The sequence below is a fragment of the Ostrea edulis genome, chromosome 6, assembly GCF_947568905.1.
Source record: "Ostrea edulis chromosome 6, xbOstEdul1.1, whole genome shotgun sequence".
Classification (NCBI taxonomy): domain Eukaryota; kingdom Metazoa; phylum Mollusca; class Bivalvia; order Ostreida; family Ostreidae; genus Ostrea; species Ostrea edulis.
Genome location: NC_079169.1, coordinates 42,996,720 through 43,006,074, shown reverse-complemented (window position 1 = coordinate 43,006,074; position 9,355 = coordinate 42,996,720). Strand labels below are relative to the sequence as shown.

Sequence of the window (9,355 nt, the reverse complement as noted above, 5' to 3'; positions counted from 1 at the left end):
GAAATTGAAGCTCATGGAAGTGTAGAGAATAATTATAATATCTGTTGATCATTAAAAAATTTCAAAACATACATTTCAATATATGATACGGAGTGAAATAAACTTCAATCAACATCAACTTATCAAACCATTAAATTTGAAAAATTCAATTCTTATTGTATTCTAGTCTCTGATTGGTCAAATTGCAATTGAGGAACACATGTTATTTTTGTATAACCTGGTTTGATATGGGGACACACCCCCTTGACAACCAGCTGCCAGAACTATTTTTTCTCTCTCTAAATTTACATTGCAGCACTGTTTTGAGCCTTCTATGGAATAGAAAGTCAACATGCACAAAAAGATACTTCGGTTTAATACACATACTGTTTTCTCATTGTCAATTAGTATCTACTTGTACGCAAATCACTGACGTGTAATCTTTCTCTGCATGATGGTCGAATAATAGATCAAAACAAAGATAATATATTCAAATTAATGATTTACCAAGTAAGCAATGCTTTGTTCATTTTGAAATACATTTCTCACAGGGGAAAGGGGGGGGGGATGTGTGTTTTATTGCTTGAAATGCCTTTCAACAAAGTAAACAAAAAATCATACATCACATCTTATCACATGATGTCAGTCACATTGACATGTGGATCACGATTTGTCACTTGCTTATACATATTTTCTTATGTCGGATTTACTACTAGCGACAACGATGCATGCAATGATAAGTTTTCATGTAGTAGAAGTTTGCACAGGGTTAAAAGCTGCAAATTATTGCATTTTCTGATATTTGAAGATTTATTTTGGGTAGGCCTAAACAATGCAATTTCCCGTATTTTCTCAATCTGTTGGAGATGAGTGACTTCAAAGTCAACCTTTAAAGGGCATGCATAGCCTACACATATTTTCTGTCATGACAAACTTCACCTTCGTAGAACTAAGATTAAATATGGCTGCCTTCACAGTTTCGTCGTTGTTGTTAAGTGAATCATCGCGCGCACGGCTCAGTTGACTTGAATTTTTCCAAATTTATGTACATTTTGATAAACAAAGGTTAGTACCTTTCTCACTTGCATTAAATTATAAGGAAGGACTTTAATTCTGGGACATATTCGCGGATTATAAAAAGGCGTAAACCGACCCAAACCAGATTTTACTCGTAAAATAAGCCCCAGAATTAAATTCATTCCTTGAATAAATTGGAATTGTAACAGGAAGGGAGAAAATGCAACGGACCAGACCGGGATTTGAAACCGGGCCCCCTGAATCTCTAGTCAGGTGCTCTACCAACTGAGCTATCTGGCCACTAGCGACAATGCCTTCCTGTTACATTTGGTGCCATTGACCACCCCTGGACTTGCAGGTGAAAGTCCTGCCAGGAGCAAAAAGAATCTGGATTGTGTCTTCGAGGACGAAGACATTTAGGTATCACACCGGTAATTGTCCAATCAATTGTAGTTCCATACCCCTGATTAGGAAATTTTGTGTAATTTGAAGAAATAACCAAGTGTATACAAAGGAACTATTTGCTGAGGTGCACTCCCGCTGTTTCCACACATGTGGAAAACACGTGGATTTGAGGGTAGTCTTGTTTGCGGGTATTTCTTTCTCGAAAATGCAGCATAGGGTATTGTTTTTCCGGTGTTGGCAGATGAGATAGGTAACATAGAACATTTCCGACTGCGTTATTCCGCATTAATTCTGTAAACTGATTTTTAATGATATAATGAAAATAATTACCGGTGTGACACCTTTAACGAGGGAGGGGTGTGGTGGTTGGAACTATACAGACCATAGATATTGGCCTGGGTAGCCAATTAGTTAGAGCACCTGACTAGTATTGTAGGGGTTCCCGGTTCGATTCCCGGTCCAGCCAAAGATTTTCTCCTCTCTCCTATATTCTACAGTTGGTGCCCTTGACCACCCCCTGCACTACAGGTTGTCCTGCCAGGGGCGAAAAGAATCTGGGTTGTGTTGTGTTTCTTCAGGGGCGAAGACAAATTAAGGAGGGAGGAATGTAACTAATTAGGGCTATACGGACCATGGCTATCGGAAATATATATTTCTCCCTTCCAGTGTAACAGAATTAATGATTTATCGGGTGGGACCATCATACATTTTAAGCGGAAAACATGCCGCCGAAGAAATTCCTTACTTCTGTTATATATGTCTCTGATTTGTATCTATATTCACAGGAGTTTGAAATTTTATGAATAAAGTCAATAAAATTCACTTGATTGACCAAGCCATGAGTTATGCGTTCGCATAGCTCATGGCTTGGTCAATCAAGTGAATTTTATTGACTTTATTCATAAAATTTCAAACTCCTGTGGTACATTTGTATGCATAAAACAGGTTGGGAACACTTCCCCTATAGCGAGATATTCTCGCTAAAACGCGATTATCCCTCTTTAGCGAGAAATAAACATTACCATAAACAGGAGTTTTGGCGTCTTTATTGAAAATAATGGCAAATCCCGTGCAACGCTGAATAAGTGCGACACGCACTCAACATGATGCGAATTGTTTCTATGAAATTGACAACATAGTAATGAAATTGCATATCAAAGTTGCTGCGTAAGAGGGAAGCAGTCTGAAATCCAATACACATCGTGAGTGTTTTTGTTTTGATTCATATATTTGCAGAAGTATCAAACATTTTAGCACTTTTTCTTCTTTTCACGTGAATCACGAAAAGATGTACTCCGCGGGTGTTTTTCTCTGTTGTACGCAATATATTTATTCTCGCTAGAGAGGGATAATCGCGTTTTAGCGAGAATATCTCGCTATAGGGGAAGTGTTCCCAACCTGTAAAACTTCAGACCTGATTCTGGTTCTGCCTGGTAATACACAGGACCCCTGCGGGTAATACGGACACAGTGAGCTGATTTATCCTGCCTTGATTGCCGTGGTACGTGGTGTCCTAAGTAAAAGATTTTTTTTCTGGCAAACAATAACTTATGCAGTTATACTTTACTATGAATTAAAATTTAACATCAAATGTAAAAACTTGCCAATAAAATGGCTGTCTTAATGAAACCGAAAGTAGAAGCTAATACAGTCTTTTACCCAGTTCCGGATCATTGCCTTCCGAATCACTTTGTAATTATTATTAAAAAATACTTGATTAATGAAATGATTTTTACTTAGAAAGGTAAATCACTTTGAAAATCATTACTGAGGGATACAAAACTGTTGTACATTTTATCTAACCCAGGTTTCCGTAACCGCAAATGAAGGTTCGTTCGGCCTCAAGTTTTTTCGGCCTCTTGTCGTTTCGGCCTTCGATACCTAGTCGTTTCGGCCCAAGTTTCGTAAGCGACAAAATACACGACAATGTGATGTTGTTTTTGTTAATATAGATGTGTATCGAATTTATGCTATTGTTGTTTGTTGAATGGAAGCTGTTCGAGTGTAAGCTTTTGAGACTTTAATGAAGAGAAAATTTTGTATTATGAGGAAATAATTGGAGGTAGGCCTAGTGTTAGAAAAGATTATGAAATATATGCAAAATTGTTCAAATTTTCTTTTCCATGATGCTAAGCAAATCATCAAGGCAAACTTTTTAACCTTAAAATATAATTATTTCTTAACAAATTTGTGCCGTAAAATTTCAATTAGCATTTGACATGTGATTTCACCGCAAAACCTATAGATATTAAGAATCACTTTGAAATCATGTGAAGAAACTACAAACAATTGTGTATTTTTTGTTAGTATATCTATAAAAATTAGCTATGTAATTTAACACTAAGCTTATTCAAAAAGGCATTTTTTCAATGAAATATATTTAGTGAAAAAATAAACAATTATGACTCATGGCCAGGTACTGTACACTGTAAACTGATATGTTATTTGCGTAGTTAGTGTATGTTAGGTTCATGAATGAATGAATGGGTGAATACCATAATGTTGATAATAAAATCTACAGTAGATTGAGACCACGAGTATTCCCCAACACACGGTGTAAAATGGTCCGTGGACACGGTATTTCGAATACACAAGAAGACTGCCTTGTCTAAAAAGTTAGTCCCTGATACCCAACGTGAGATCAGTGACGGAATTTAAGGTAATTTTCAAATTTAAGGTAAATCGTGGTATCTTGTTTAGAAAAAATGTAATAAACGATTAAAAAAGCAACAATTTATTTCTTTCCCGGAGAAATAAATGGCATAATCTTTTGATTTCTTGAATTGCTTTATTGGGAGAACTTAATTTTTTCCAAAAACTCTTAAAATTTGCATCATTTTAACAATTTTACCTTATAAAAAATTATAGAAAATAGTACAAATGACTATAAATAGGAGACATATTTCAAGCCCTATAAAATCTGTAAAATCCAGGAGCTTCCGGGGGCTTCGCCCCCTGGGCCCCCACCAGAGCTTCGCCCTCGGCTCACTGGGGGCCTCAAGGCGGCCCCAGATCCCCTGCCTCATAAAGTGGCGCCCCCCATAACCGCAGTTCCTGAATCCGCCCGTGGAGATCGTATAATCAAAGTACTGAAAAGCGCTAAGCTGACTTCATGAATTCTGTCTGTAATATTAATGAGGAGGAACAACAGTAAAAAAAAAAAAAAAAAAAAAATATCCATGCGTTATTCTTTATTTTCGCACAACTAAAATTATATATTTCCTGTAAGGAAATAACAAATGTGGATTGGAAACAATGTCCTGAAACTTTTCAACATGTTCAAAAATAAACTTTATATGATGTTGTAAAAAACAATGGTCACCATAATAATTTTGGTCCCACCCGGCACTAAAACCCTCTCCTTGGATCATGAAATTTACAATTTTGGTAAAGGACACCTGCTCTTTTTTTTAATATTTATAATCAGAATTTAGTATCAATAGCATTACCACCGCTGAGTTGGTCTATAGGTAGAGTGTTCGCGCCCTGTATGCGGACGGTCAGGGTTCGAATCCCGGCCGCGACAGACCTAGGTCGTTAAAACAGGTAGTCACAATTCCATCGCCAAACCCTCGGCATAAGGTGTGAATGTCACGGGTCCTCGGAGATGGCCTTAAAAACGGATGTCCCATGTCACAGTAGGTGTGGCACGCTAATGATAAACGATAAATTTCACACTGAAGTGTTGTAAAATCTTATTTTCAAGTTTAGATGAATATTAATGACTCAAGTATCATGGAAAATTATCTAACCATACTAAACTGACTTGGAGAACTAAAAACTTGATTGTAATACACGAGGTCCGCATGCTTCAATGCTTGAAATTCGGTCACGGCCTCCCGGGAAGCTGAGTTCACACTTTTACGCATGGAAATGTGTTGCAAAATTGTTGTACATGACCGTTATGATGTACAGTGTATCTCCAATTCTTCCGTTTTGTAAATTAGTTATTGACCACACAATTAGCTGTGCATCAATTTTCAATTCAAGGACATAGGATACCCAACAACATTTGCTGTGGAATTTTGTAATACTATTTGTAAGGGTTTCAAATATTCAATGATTTCTCTCTCTCTCTCTCTCTCTCTCTCTCTCTCTCTCTTTCTCTCGCGCGCGCGCACGCGGCTCGCGATGTTTTAGATTCAGTAGTGCCTTCATTATTTTAATGCATCTAAATTAAAAATGATTCAATATAGAAATTAGAAAAATGTTAATGATCGATATCGTATATGAAACAATCGTCGCAAACCACGGGTTATTGTTTCATTCTATTTCACAAACGTTTGTGAAATAGAATGAAACAATAAGCCGTGGTTTGCGATGATAGTAGTATAAGGCAGCTCGATAGGGGGTTCAACTGAGTGCAGTTTTGAGTACGGGTCGATAGGGGGTTCAACTGAGTGTAGTTTTGAGTACGGGTCGATAGGGGGTTCAACTGAGTGTAGTTTTGAGTGCAGTTTGGAGTTTTTCATCAAATTCTATTGATATAAGGGGTTTAGATGTGTCTTGGTACTCCTTACAAATTGCCGTGGTTAAAATTACTGCTCAGCACGTGTGCTGAATTCTGATTGGACGATTTTAAAATCGCTATAACTTCCTTATATTTGATGGAAACGTTATGAAATTCACACTGTGGGTATATGATACAAATGCCTGTTGAATGACATCAACAAAAGTGCGGAATCACACACGCGTGCGCGTGTATGCACGTGCAACGGTTTCTTTCACTTCTTGGTACTGAAATGACCATATTGAACGTACTACATATAATTAAAGGCTAAAATAAAATGATTTTTTGCCATAGGTTTACAATGACATCACTTTTTAATTGGGGAAGGTTTGGGGAACATATGTAACGGTCCCCGTTACAATTAGAACTAGTTGCTTTTAAAATGCAAGCTTATGTAATCTGTAAATGGCATATCATTTTCTTTGATGGTGTGGACTTCCTTGTTTACACCATAGACATATATAACAGTTTACACAAGAAAGAAATATCAATTTTGATATAGTAAGATGAGAAAAAAGACTTAATATTTTGGTATTACAAAGGTATTTAAAAGTGAGGCCAAAACGACTAGGGCCGAAACGACATTAGGCCGAAACTACTAACTGCCGAAAAAACTTGGGGCCGAACTGAAAAAAGGCCGAAACGACCAGAAATCATGTCAACTACTGTCTTACGCGACTTGTTGAACTTGTTCTTTGGTAAAGCGCCAGTGCACAAGCACTCATTCGGTCTGCTATGCAGTGGAGTCGTTGGTATTGCACCCTTACTGTAGACCGGAATTTCCGAAAGGAATAGGTTCAGATTTTGACTTATTGAAGTAGTCATACGGGTTATGTTACCCAGGTGTACGATGAACTGCTTGATCGTACTTTATGCGCATGCTACACTTACGTGTGTGTGTGTGTGTGTGTGTGTGTGTGTGTGTGTGTACACACAGTTTGTGTTCTTTTTATTTAAAATTTACTACCTTTATTAAAAGCGCGTAATCTTGGTAAGATTAGGCCAATAGTTTCTGTCCCCTGTCATCTGAATGACAAATCTGGGACACGAAATTATTATAAACCGCGTAAATTTACTCTATTAACTTTTTTTTTTTTTTTAATTTTCTTATTTCTTCATTTACCAGTAATTGTGATATTGCTTATGTTTACTTTTCCATATACTTAGTACTCTTGCTAAATATGCTTTCAGATTATTTTTTTCAGTTTCTGGTGGGATATGGATGACAGTTACAAACGGAAGCCAGAGATTGATGCATGGAACACATGGTTTTCAACTCTGTGGGATGTCCGTAATTCATGATCTTCGGAGTATTTGAACAAAAGAACCGAAATCAGTGAACGTGATGTGACAGTGTTGTGAACTATTCCTGTTTTCGCGCTCCTGGCATTCTGGTGAAGTCAATGCGTTGATACTAACCGAGAAGAACTGTTACGTTACCCGCCTTTGTGATGAACTTTTCGTTATATGAACTCTTCTTTGAAGTGAACTTTTGTATATTACGTATACTGGACATTCATTCATCTTTTGTACAATGTATACCATTGTTTTCTATGGGGGAAGAGGGATTTATTTTTTTATTTCTATATCCTAGCTTTTAGTCAAATGTATAGTATAGACCAAAAAAAAAAAAAAAAAAAAAAAAACACCGTACGGTTGCTCCACGGATCACTGAATGTGGGCGGAGCTTATCCATGGTCAATGTTATTTACCTAAAAATATAAAGCCACAATAAATCATTAATAGAAAATATTCCAATAACTTATGTTTGTTTCTTTTTTTATTATTATTATCATTGTTTGATTTCTGATTGTTTAATCTATAATACATGTATAAAGATGGAGAGAGAAAATACGATGATAAATTGCATTGTATAGGGGACGTTAGAAATTAAAATATTCTAGGTGCGAGTCAATGCTATCAAAACTCAGGTATACTGGGGCTTTCCTCGAGATCTGAAGACTGTCAGTCATCATTAGCCATGATTGTTATCAAAACATCTTTCTTAGGTAGCTGTAGACCACGGTATCCGCAAACGTCAATCAACCTAAGCCCTATTGTTAAAAGTTTGATTGACCAGCAGCTTATCATTGATCGCGACACAGGTAAATTTTGGGAGCGTTAACTTAAAGTTGGGGGAGAGGAATGTGGTAGTTTGGGTTTTACTTTTACTCCTGGATTTCGATCCCGATGTAAATTATTCACCCGTTGTATTTGACCACACCCACTTTATCTTTTAGCCAATAACTTTAATGACAGTTTCTATTGTTTAATTTGCTATATAAAAGCCATGCAGCTTACTATTCGGGGAAGCGAGAAAGCTGGCCTTGCTAGCTACACTTCTCCTTCCATTCTTCCTATTTTGGAATTACGTTTTGTCCGTCTTCTTTGCTCATTTTTTCTTACTATATTATCATATTACCTTTGGGTTGGGAGAATGTCTTGATTTTATAGGCTAAGTTCTAGGATTTAGGAGTTTGTATTTGTCACATTCATACTGGTAATAAATTCGTATAGTGTTATTATACCCGCACTTTCTAAAGAAAGTTCGGGTATATTGTTTTTATCCCGGTCCGTCCGTCCGTCTGTCTGTCCCGGTTGTTGTCACTAAAACTGTGTCCACATTTACAGCGCAATCCAAATGATATTCTAGGAGCTGAATAGCAAAGTCCTGTAGATGTGCAATAGGGTTTCAGAATGTTCATATTGGCCCCAGGGGGCAAATAGGGCCTGAAAAATGACATTTTCTAACATAAAGCTTGTCACTTAAACTCCATCTACATCTGTAGGAGCAGTCACATGATATTCTAGGAGCTGAATAGTAATGTCCTGTAGATGTGCAATAAGGTTTTGGAATTTTCATATTGGCCCCAGGGGGCAAATAGGGGCCGAAAAATGACGTTTTCTATCATAAAGCTCCATCTACATCTTTAGGAGTAGTCACATGATATTCTAGAATTGTTGACCTTGAATGACCTTGAAAGTGGGTCAAGGTCAAAGGTCAAGATCACTTTCTCCTCCACAAAGTCTTAGGTGGTTGACCTTTAAAAATGGGGTCAAGGTCAAAAGTCAAGGTCACTCTTCAAGATGTGGGTCTCCACAAGCGACGCAACATTGAGTATGTACGTCATTCCAAAGGAAGTCTATATCCCCTCCCTTCACGGGATTCAGCATGATAGCTGTCTGCACCAAGTACTTGCGAGACACAGATAGATGACTGACACTCTACGCATAACTTGGAAAACAGTCTCCATGGGAAAACCCTGTCAATGTCAGGGAGGACTGCATAAACCAACCAAGTGCCAATTTACATATCTGCCCAATGTTCAACAGTAGGACACTGGTACTGATCTTTAAGTAATACACAAAACTGACACTCTACACAAACTGATAACAGCGTCCCCCCCCCCCCTTTCAAAGAAAATTAAAAATTAAAACAAATAC

The 9,355-nt window shown here is 37.4% G+C and overlaps 1 protein-coding gene and 1 long non-coding RNA gene across 3 annotated transcripts in view; one reads left to right on the top strand and one right to left on the bottom strand.

The window, feature by feature from the left end:
- LOC125648428 (beta-1,3-galactosyltransferase brn-like) overlaps positions 1-3,246 on the bottom strand; it is a 13,842-nt gene extending 10,596 nt beyond the window's left edge. Inside the window, exons 1-2 of one of the 2 annotated variants that reach the window (XM_048875541.2) lie at positions 3,061-3,246; positions 2,800-2,914 (exon numbers count right to left, since the gene is read on the bottom strand). The gene's annotated coding sequence lies outside the window, so the exon portion shown is untranslated. The remainder of the gene's footprint in view (positions 1-2,799; positions 2,915-3,060) is intronic. The other variant, XM_048875540.2, reaches the window with a different exon arrangement.
- LOC130046792 (uncharacterized) lies at positions 2,343-7,669 on the top strand. The gene is made up of 2 exons (XR_008795802.1): positions 2,343-2,603; positions 7,103-7,669. It is a non-coding gene; the product is annotated as an uncharacterized LOC130046792 (long non-coding RNA).
- The last annotated feature ends 1,686 nt before the right edge of the window (positions 7,670-9,355 follow it).